The sequence below is a fragment of the Pyrus communis genome, chromosome 3 (assembly GCF_963583255.1).
Source record: "Pyrus communis chromosome 3, drPyrComm1.1, whole genome shotgun sequence".
NCBI classification, from domain to species: domain Eukaryota; kingdom Viridiplantae; phylum Streptophyta; class Magnoliopsida; order Rosales; family Rosaceae; genus Pyrus; species Pyrus communis.
In genome coordinates this window covers 13,373,659-13,385,384 of record NC_084805.1, presented here as the reverse complement: position 1 = coordinate 13,385,384, position 11,726 = coordinate 13,373,659, and positions in this window count along the sequence as shown.

The following is an 11,726-nucleotide window of genomic DNA, read 5'->3' as shown; positions in this document are numbered from 1 at the left end:
ACAACACAAAAACTGCCCTTGTGCCGTGCATCACCTTCCATTTTGTGCAGTTTTTCTCCTCCATTGCAGCCACTCCAACCATTCCCCACTCCATTCCACATACACCTAAAGCCCTAAACATCTCCTTAGACCTTGTGCTACAACAACGAGGAAGATAAGAGTGCCTAAACGTTCATACAATTCAAGTTTGAGTTGTTAGAATGTTTAGGTGTTTCTTTGATTTCAATGTTTAAATTCAATTCTCTTTGTTTTGTACGTATGAGGAATGGAAGAGAAGAGTGCCTAAACGTTCATACAATTCAAGTTTGAGTTGTTGGAATGTTTAGGTGTTTCTTTGATTTCAAAGTTATGAGGAACTAAACCCCCCTTTAGCTAGGGGGTGATTCGAAACTATGTTTATGTTTGCAATATGAATTGATTAACTTTCGTTGGAATTTCATAAGTTGTTGATTCAATTTGTTTAACCGTTTGATTGATAACTTATTTATGTATGTTTATTGAGAATGCGCGCTTAATTTTCATGCATGAATATGACGCTAGAATATAAGTGAGTTTCACCTAATCGTTATGAACTTATATTCACAAGTAGTGGAGGTTGCTTATAAACAATCGCGTTAAATGAATTCTTGGCACGAGTTTCATGCTCATCATAGTAACGAATGCCTCGTCAACACTTATAGTTTTCATAATGCTTAATGATCTTTGATTGTATCTTTATTGTGCTTTTCACGTAAAGGACTTTTGGAGAATGTGGTGAATTGTGTTGCGCTAACCCATCCAATTCATTAACTTAAGGAGAACTTGACGGTTAATTTAAGCGGACCTAATTAACCCGGAGTGTTGAGTTTCATAATTTATCGAAAGACCAACTGAGAATCAATCTTGTATGCAAGTGTAACATGTCTGGAGATGAACCCCTTGGCTAGTATTCCATCATCCATATTTTCATCACATTCATATTTACGTTTTGCCTTTAATTACAATTTGTGCAATTTAGTTAATTTCGTCAAATCAAACCCCCCTTTACTTTCTTGTTCTTTAGTGCTTAGAATCTGTTTAGTTTATGTTTTAAAGTATTTTTGAATTCTTTGAGTCTAGTATAGTGTTTTATATTGTGTTTTTACGTTTTTTTAGTCAAATCCAAGTGATTAACAATCCCTCCTAATCCCCGGTCCAGAACGATCCCTACTTACATACTTACTACAATTGATAAAAAGAGGGTTTAATTTGTGTGCGTATAATTTTCGCATCAAGCATCAAATTAGTTAATATTGAATTAAATTGACACCATATAATAATCGTAAAAAGCATATATATTGACACCCTATAATAATCCTAAAAAGCAAATAAAAGGGAGCTGCATACCTTTTTGTAGTTAGGGAAAAATAGCAAGTCCATCAATTTGTTGGTGTAAGTTTTGATAAGAAGAATGAAAAACTCAAAAGATGCGTGCACATCTGTAGATAATATCGTTTATTCAAAAAAAAAAAAAAAGATGCATGATGTGACAGCCCGTCCCGAATTATTTGTACCGTAGGTGTGAAATGACAATTTTGCCCTTGGTTGTTAGTTGTTGTGGGGTATTGTTTTGTTGTTCTTTTGGATTGTTGACTCAACTAGGACCACACACCCACACACACATCAAACCAACCTGTGGACTTCCCTCTCTCTCTCTTCTTTCTTGGATTTTCCTTCCATTTCTGTCAAACTGTACAGATAAACTTCCCTCCAACCATTTTTGGCACGGATCATGTTTATTGTTGGTGTTTTTGGAGTCTTTTCGAGCTCAGGAGTCGATTGGTGGTGTTGGTTGGACTTGAAACCCTCGAAAACTCGAGAACTTGAGATCCTAGTTCGAGGTACTATTCATGCATACGTAAATACGAAGGTTTATGAGGATTCTAAGGTTATAGTGAGCTTTAGGACACTCTCATGAAGCTCGAAGAAGCATTTTGGAAGAATTTGGATGTCGGGAAGCCCAAGTTCAGTAAGTTGCAGGTTTGGCCGGAATATCAAGGTTTCTCCAGCGAGATTCCGTGAATTTCAGGGCTTGAAAGTGGTAAGGCTTTGTTCTACTCGTTGTAAGCTTTATTTTGGTACAAATTTCATAGAATTTGGTTGAGAAATGAAGAAGATATGAAGTTTTGAAGTTTTTCCAGTTTCCGGCAATAATTCGAGTTGCAGACGGCGGTGACTGGCGAGGCTCACCGGAGAAGTAGGTGAATATTCCGTCAGAGTTAACGGAATATTCTAATGGTGTCAGGTAACGGCCGTTAACTTTTGTTAGGGTTTTAACAGAATATTCCTTGGAATATTCCCTAACGGCGTTAGGGTTCTACACGCGTGACAGGCACGTGCCTGCGCGTGGTCGGCACGTGGCGGCGCGTGGGAGGTCGAAAAATTATTTTAAAAATATAAGAATGTTCGTGAGGTTGAGTAGATCACGTTGGTATATTCAAACACCCCATTTGAGCAATGTATGAAAAGTTATTACCTAGTTTTGGGTTATGTGCCTTAAATTGACGTTTATATAGTTGTTTCGCATATAGGTGAGACCTATTCTGAGGACAAGCACAGTCACTCGAGGCTAGAGGGCTACGACCCTTCCATATACCAGTGAGTGGGTCTTTTCCCTTTATCGTATATATATGACTGATAATTCCACAAACGCTTACAAATTGAATTTCATATAATTTTTGTTATTGCTTTGGAGGACTACTGTGAACTACAAATGGCTTGATCCCTGTTTAGGGTACGTAGGCAGTTTAACGAGACGTTAGATGCATCCAGACAATAAATGAGATTAAATAATTGAGACAATAGCCTTGCTTGTGGAATTGAGCAATGTGAGGGAGAGTGGTGAAAAATATGAGATTTAACCTTAGGTTTTGGTATAACTAATGTTGGTCATAAATTAGATGTGAAGAATTAAGAAATTGAGGTAAGGAAAGGTAAGTAGTGATAGTTAATTTAGTTAGTGCCTATTTGGACTTATCACTGATGATTATTCTTGAAAGTAAATCGTTCGGGAATGGGGTGTTACAGTTATGCATTTCATGCCATGTGTATATATATTTATATATCTGATAATATTATTTATATTTGGAAGCACTACGAAATGTTGGGTTTAGATTGTATTATGCCATATTCATACATATATTACCTAAATCTAATTATTGCGAATGCTTTGAAGTGCCAAATGATGTTGCGGACGCTCAGGTAAGATTCAGGTATGTACACTTTGATGGTAATGATGGTAGTGAGTACGATTTTATTGAGATATGTTAGAGCTCATAATCCTGCACCTCGGTGTTAGTGTTTCCGCTTGTGGCCAGGGCCTAGCCTTCACGTGATCGTTCACCTCCCGCACCACACATTCACCTTGGATCTAAGGTAGGTGCCAGCCTATCGTACAGACCACTTTAGGTGGTTCCCACTCGTAGGTGACTTGCGATACTTCACATAGCCTTCACATGATCGTAGCACTTGAGCGTATTTATTTACACCCAGTCTGTCGTACAGAACACTTTAGGTGGTTCCGATTCGTGTGCAGGATTTGGTAGATGAGCTATTGGCTAGCATATTATTGAGTTATTGGCTAGCATAATATTGAGCTATTGGTTAGCATGTTGATGGGTTATTGGCTAGCATGTTGATGGGTTATTGGCTAGCATGTTATTGAGCTATTGACTAGCATTGATTGATGAGATACAGATAAGTCGGACAGGTCACGATAGGTGACTTCGACTTATGTGTTAGTATTGGTTGATGTGATATGTATACAGCTGTACAGGTCACCATATGTGATTCTGACTTGCATGCTAGTATGGTTTATTAAGCACGTGATTATTTGTATTGCTACTGAGATGCTGGATAGTTGTATATATCCGGGTTTACTATTAGTATACTTTTGATTTCATACTCTTATGTAGTATGATTTGTTGGAAACTATACAGGTTTTACGGCGAGGGGTTACTACCTTTTATAATGGAAAATGATTTTGAAAATCCTTGTTTCGATCACTCACTCACATTTTCTATCTATGCACTCCTCCAGGTACTAGCAGCAGAGTTTCCGTATTGACGAGGATTTATAGCACTTCCCAGTACAGGTGGCTTCTTTTGATGGTATAATCATTATCTTACCTTACTATACTATACCTATACTCTGTATCACGCGTGAAATGGGTTCAGACCCGCTCAACGCGCACTCGTGTGCTTAGGCATTTTAAGATTTTAATGTTTTCACATTTTTTACATTATCACACTATATGGCTTCGTCACCTTCCTGGTGTCGGCCAGCACGCCTCGATTTGGGGTCCTAATGGTATTCCGGGTCGGGGTAAGTCACGTGCACAGTTGTCTATTTGTATTAAAAAATAATAGTTTTAAGTTTAGTAAAATATAAGAAGAAGAAAGAATAAACATGGGAGTAAATGAGTAAAAGTTGGATTATCTCTCCTATTAATTAGAGGAGAAAAAAATTAGAAAAATTAGGCTTTAAGCATCGGAAAGGTTGGTGAGAAAAACCTATAGTTAGTGTGGGTGAGCAAAAATGTACCCAATATTGAAGGCATGGAGCATTTTTGCTCACCACCATAAACCTTGATGTATGCTTACCATACACCTGATCATTTACACTTTATGAGATATCATGCTTTACTGAGAATATTTTGGAATACCATACTTTATCAAATTTCATGTTCTTTGCAGTATATATGATGGATGACTATATACTACGAAAATGTTTTAAGATATCATGTTTGAGCTACTGAGCTCCGATAAGATATATGTATTATGTTTGGAAATATTATGTTCAATGATTTTTGTGCTTATCTAGTGGTCACTGTTCTGCCTATGGGCGATGACACTTATATTGGCTTCGGCCATGCATTGGTAGATGGCTACAATTGGAAGATATTATTATTGGCTTCGGCCGGGTGTTTGGTATGTGCCTTCGGGCGATCTTAATACCACTATTTAGCTCATTATATACGATAATGATTTTTGTGCTTATCTAGTGGTCACTGTTCTGCCTATGGGCGATGACACTTATATTGGCTTCGGCCATGCATTGGTAGATGGCTACAATTGGAAGATATTATTATTGGCTTCGGCCGGGTGTTTGGTATGTGCCTTATGGCATGTTAGGGTTTTCGGAAAACCTATTACATATTATGCTATGAGTTTTCATACACTTTGGGGGTTAGTACGTTGAATAATTGTTTCAATATTATTTAAATGTCAACTTGGTCCACTCATGTTTTGTTTTGCGCCCTCTCAGGACATAGGAACGAGGCATACGATTCGAGCTACGAGGCATTTCCCTACCACTGATAACGTGTCATCTTCTTTGTTTTTTACACTACTTGTAATAACACTTTCTGTCACACCTTCAGTTGTATTCTGAATTAGATGTATGCTCTGAACATGTCATGCATTATCACTATCTTTTTATTTGACAGCTAAATATTATTATATTATTTTAGTAAGGCTTATATTTGAATATTACATTGTGTAGTTTGCGCGAAATTTATATGCATGTTTCACATGTTCATGGCATATGCATTCATTAAACAGTTTGCGTCACCCTCGGGTGTCGGCCATCACGTGGCCATCCCGTTGTCCCCTGAACATCGGGATCAGGGCGTGTCATAGACCACTCGACAAGTTCGAGAGATAAAGATCCTGTTGGAAGTTCAAAGCAAAATAAATGCCAATAGTTACATATTGGTGAAATGGTTGTCTGCACAACTTTCCTTTTTTTTCCTCAACAACATGTGTTTATCTTTGAATGTGTAACTGCCTTGTTTGATTTTGTGTAATGCTAGGTAGACCAAATTTTTTTAAACCACATTTGCAAACTAAATGATTTGGTTGAGGAGACCAAAATTTTTAAACCAAATAATGTGTTGCAAAAAAAAAAAAAAAAAAAGCACGTTAATCGACACTTAATTTATAATTCAATCATCTACAACCAAATCATTTAGTTTGCAAATTTTATCTACCTAGCAGTACTCTTGATTTTAAACAACAGCTATATTTGACTTTACTTGGATAACATTTAATGCTATGTTGTAGTATGTTTTGTAAAATCTCTATAAGAGAGAGTGTAGACATCCCTATTCCAACAATAAGAGTTGTAAACTTTTCTAATATATCAGAGTATTTTTTTTTCTTTCTCTAAGACTTGCTGCTTCTTTCTTTCTGTCGATTTAGTTTCAAAGTGAGTGAATTGTAAGTGTGATAGTTTGTAAACTCATCACCCATATATTTCAGTGTTGAGTTAAACTTTAAATACCAACAATTAGTATCGGAGCTAGAACTCTATTCTGGCAAGTGCAACAGTTATGGCGTCCAACTTGGTGCAGCTCTAGGTTCCCACATTGAAGAAAGAAAATTATGAAAGATGGTGCATCCAATTCAAAGCATTGTTTAGATCACATGAGCTATGGCAAGTTGTCAGTATTGGGTATGTTGAACCCACTATTGAGCAAGAAGCCGCTTACACTGCATATCAAAAGAACACTTTCAAGGACATACGAATAAAGGACAAGAAAACATTGTATCTTCTATGTCAAGGATTAGAAGATTCAACGTTTGAGAAGGTTGCAGAAGTAACAACCAGCAAGCAAGTTTAGGACACTCTGAGCATAATTTACAAAGGAGTAGATCGAGTAAAAATAGTCCAGTTTCAATTATTAAGAGCATATTTTGAGGTTGCTCATATGAAATAGGGAGAAAATTTTCGGACTACTACTCTCGACTACTTGCAATCGTGAATTAAATGAAAAGGAATGGCGAAAAGCTTGACAATGTTTGTGTTATGGAGAAAATCCTTCAATCCCTCACATCCAACTTTGAGCATGTGGTGACTGCCATTGAAGAATCCAAGGATTTGGAGATGATAAGTGTAGAGGAACTGCTAAGATCCCTCATATCTCACGAACAATGCATTCAGAAGAATGCAAGCACCACAATGTTAGAGCAAGCTTTGGAGTCAAAGTTGAATATTGGCAAACCAAATGAAGGTTGCGGACAGTGGAACTCACGTCGTGGGAGTTCATCCAATCGTAGCCAAAGATGAGGTCAAGGAAGAGGTCAAGGCTATGCACAAAATTGAGGTTAGTCTTAGAGTAGAGATCTGCTCGAGGAAAGGCACATATCCAGTGCCACAGCTGCAAGGAATATGAACATTATGCCATGAAATGTTCATATAAACATGGTGAACATGTTAACATGGTAGAGTCAAGTGGTATTTGGATTCTGGTGCAAGTAACCACATGTGTCGGAATAAGGAGTTTTTTGCTGAACTCAAAGATGAGGCCTATGCATCTATGAGTCTTAGTGACTCCTCAAAGATGCCAGTTGAAGGTGAGAAAATCAAGATCATCTAGAAGGATGGTAGAGAATGATACATTTCCGATACCTACTACATACTAGTTATGGAGAGCAACATTCTAAGCATTGGTCAACTGCTCCAGAAATGATACATTATACATATAAAGAATATGCTTCTTACTATCAGGAATACAAGGAGAAAGCTTATTGGATGTATTTGAATGTCAAAGAACCGAATGTTACCGTTGAATTTGAACATAAAGATTAGAAGTTTCAACATCGATGTGATGGAAGATGAGTCATGGAAATGGCATCTTCAGTTTGGCCATCTTCATTTTAAGGGCCTAAAGTTGTTGTCAAGTGGAGGAATGGATTGTGGTCTACCCCAGATTGAAGCCACAAGCCAAGTATGTGAAGGTTATGTGTTTGGCAAGCAAGCACGGCTCTCATTTCATAATAGTGAAGAATGGAGAGCAAAGGCACCACTGCAGTTGGTGCAGACAAATATATATGGTCTGTTAGATCCCATGTCCTATGGAGGTAATAGATATTTTATTACTTTCATTGATGATTTTAATAAAAAGACGTGGGTTTATTTTCTTGAGGAGAAATTGGCTGCCTTAAGCATTTTCAAGGAGTTTAAGGCATTCACAGATGCTGAAAGCAACCACAAGTTTGTGGTTGTGAGATTAGATCGAGGTGGAGAATACACCTCCAACGCTTTCCAAGCATACTGCAAGAAGTAAGGAATTAGGCATCAACTGACTACAACCTATACCCCATAATAAAATGGGACAACCAAGAGAAAGAATCGAACCATCCTTGACATGACAAGGTCCATGCTTAAGGAGAACGGTTTGCCAAAAGAATTGTGGGCATATGTTGTAGCTTGTTCGATTTATTTGTTGAATCTATGTCCAACAAAGAGTGTCAAGAAGATAACACCACAAGAAGCTTGGAATGGATACAAACTGAATGTTGCACACATAAGAGTTTTTTAGGTGTGTTGCATATGCTCATGTTCCAGAAGCCAAAAGGAGAAGGCTCGATGATCGAGGTGATAATTGTGTATTTGTGGGCTATAGTGAAAAGTCCAAGGCATACAAGCTCTACAACTCACTAACTGGCAAACTAGTTAGTAGAGATTTCATCTTTAGTGAGGAAGTGACATGGAAGTGGAACAACAAAGAAGTCAGTAAGAGAAGATTGTTTCCACTGGTTTTGAAGAACTTGAAGTTGTACCACCTGTTAAGCAACAACTTGCTTAATCAATCATAACAACTTCATTGCACATAACTTCAAGGAGTGGTACTCAACTCCAGTGATTTTAAAAAGTCTCACCGAGATATATATCACCATGGCTCCTAACCATGTTGATCTTGCACCACAGCTACCAGCCTTGTCAATCTTGCCTTAAAGCTCCTCATCGTGCCAACCAAGCCCATGACACTTCAAATTTCAAAGCATCCAATGATGAAGTAGAACATAAGTCTTTATTAGCAGCCTCTGCTAACGAAAGACTTAGCGGTGAAGAAGCTTGCAATTTATTCAGATTCTCAGCTGATCACCAACCAAGCCTCAGAAGGGCACATGATGAAACATCTAACGATGGCACAATATTTGAAGAAAGTCTGAACTTACGTGAGTTCCACAAGCAACTCGAAGTCTCAAGCAGATCGTCAAACAAGACCTCACTGGCCGAGGATTATTTCAGTTGTCCAGCAGTCCAGCTTTCCTCAGCTGAACTCATGACAACGACTTCCATGCTCTTTAGTGCAAGAGGGTAAACTAATCCCTCGACATCCATCTGGGTAAGCTCTCCAGTATGAGAGGGTAGACTAATTGCTCTCTAGTGCGAGATGGGGTAAAGAAATCCCCCAATACCCATCTAGGTAAGCTTTCCAGTGCGAGAGGGTAATCCAATTCCCCGACACCCATTTGGGTATGCTTTCCAGTGCAAGAGGATAAATTAATTGCTCTCCAGTGCGAGAGGGTAAACCAATTCTCCGACACCCATATGGGTAAGCTCTCTAGTGCGAGTATGCCATATAGCTCAAAAGACCGAATGCTTGAAGATCAACTAGGCATCGAATGGTCAAGGGGTAGCAACAACTTTGCACTCAATAATTCGCTCATCCGATACCTCATCTTTAATAGCTCTGATCTTGGCAGCTCCATCTTTGACTGCTCCATCTAAGGCAGTTGAGAAATTAAACTCAAGCAGTTTCCTCATTTTTGGCAAGCAGCACAGACAAGGCAGCCCAAGGCAATTCCTCGGTCCATGTCGAGCCAGTCCTTGGCTTCAGTCAAGCCGAGCAACATAAGCGATGGCCCCTGCCACACCACCTCCTTGGTCTATGCTAAGCCAACTCCTGGCCTCTGTCAGCCGATATGCTGCACCACCTCAACGGCTGCCCCGTGACAGCACTACCCAAAATAAAACGGTTCTTTGCATGGGCAAGCAAAGAAGAGTGCTAAGGGAGGGAGAACAAATATCCTCTAGTTTTCTCTCTTTCTTGTAGGGACAAATAATTGCCCTCCGAAGTTGATTTAATCCCCTACTTAAGGTAGGCTTAAATAGGCTTTGGAGGCAATTTATTTCCTTTTCCTAAAAGAATCTAATTCCAAGTCCAAATGAGAATCTGCATCAAAGCTAGAGATCTCTACAGCTGTTGCCCTTTCCGGCAAGCAGCCCAGCAGTTATGGGTCATTTGTGGAGTAAAAGATAATCAAGAAAATTATGAAGGCGATACGTGTACTTTTAGGGTGAAAAAAAACAATATTACCCTCGAGGCACACCGGAACTTTTACGCGCAAGCAGCAGACAATCATGGCACAATCAAGGTCAAAAGTGATCAAAATAGGTTTTTATTCAAAACCTATTTCATCTATCCTCGTCAAATCCTCCCCACAAGGTAACTTTCAATTTTTCATTCAAAATATGATTAATTACCTAAATTAATTGATTAATTTCCTAATTAATTAATTAATTTTCTAATTAATTTCCTAATTGATTGCAAGATATTATGTTGACATAATATCTTGTAATTACACACAAAAACCACCATTTATTCTCACTCTCTTACCAACTTCAAGTCTTGGCATCTTTAACATTCAAAAATCCCCCATCTCCTGTCCTCAATAATTCTCTCTTTACAATTGTAACTCGTGAGGAAGCCTTAGCACGAAAATTAAAGAATGTGGAACCAAGTGGCTCTAAGTGCATCCAACATTGTTTTGTGTCTAATTCTACCAAGTGGCTCTAAGTGCATCCGACATTGTTTTGTGTCTAATTCTTAGTCAGCAAGACTATCTCCCTACTCCTGATGTGAAAAATGTGAATGTTGTTATTGCTCCTGTGAGACGAACTTAATTGGAGATGTAAATTTTGGATTTGATATTTTGAGTGTGTTTATATTTATGATGCTATATTTTTTATAAGTACTTCTTTAGAAATAGCGCTTCTATGAGCCAAAAGCACTTCTTTGTTTTTCGGCCAAATGCAAATGAAAGCGTTTTTAGTCATTCCAAAAGCAATTTTAAACCGGCTCTGCATCTCTTTTGCATCTTGAATAGTAGATGCTCTTATGTGCTATTCCGCTATTCTCTTTTAAGTCTACGTGCTTATGTTTTTTGGTCAATGAACATGGTCCTAGGAGAAATTCCTGTTTCTTTATTGATCAATCAACATCTTCACTTGCTTAATTTGAAATGATTGTTTATGTTATTGGTTTACATTTTTGGCACTATATAAAACGTTAACCCCCAAAGACTAAAACAATTATATTTGAAAAATGGTTTCAATACATCTCTCTCTCTCTCTCTCTCTCTCTCTCTCTCTCTCTCTCTCTCTCTCTCTCTCTCTCTCTCTCTCTCTCTCTCTCTCTCTCTCTCTCTCTCTCTCTCTCTCTCTCTGCATGCCATTCTTTTCTTTAGTCATTAGATTGAACAAATCAAAGCAAAACTAAGAAACATAATTAAGATAAAATAAAAGAAAACCAAAAATCAAAACTAGAAAAGGCACCTAGTTGATGAAAAATAGTATTCACAATAACTTATTTTATTGGCAACGAGTACAAAACTTTTCTTTTGCTTGATTTGAATAGGTTTTCAAGAACCATATTTCTCTTTTTGGACCTTTTAATATGCATCAAAGAGACGTATCCAAATTTTGACAAAAAAAAAAAAAGAAAAAAGAAGAGACGTATCCAATTTACTTTGGTTCAAAACTAAGAACCTTCCAAATTATCCTATGTGTAAAAATGTGACTTGCCTGCCAAGGAATCAACATTTGTAGTTTCGTGGACCGATTGTGCACTACATCTTCCTCCTATATAATTGGCTTCTACATTTTCACCTAAATATTCAAACACATTTCCGTGCAAA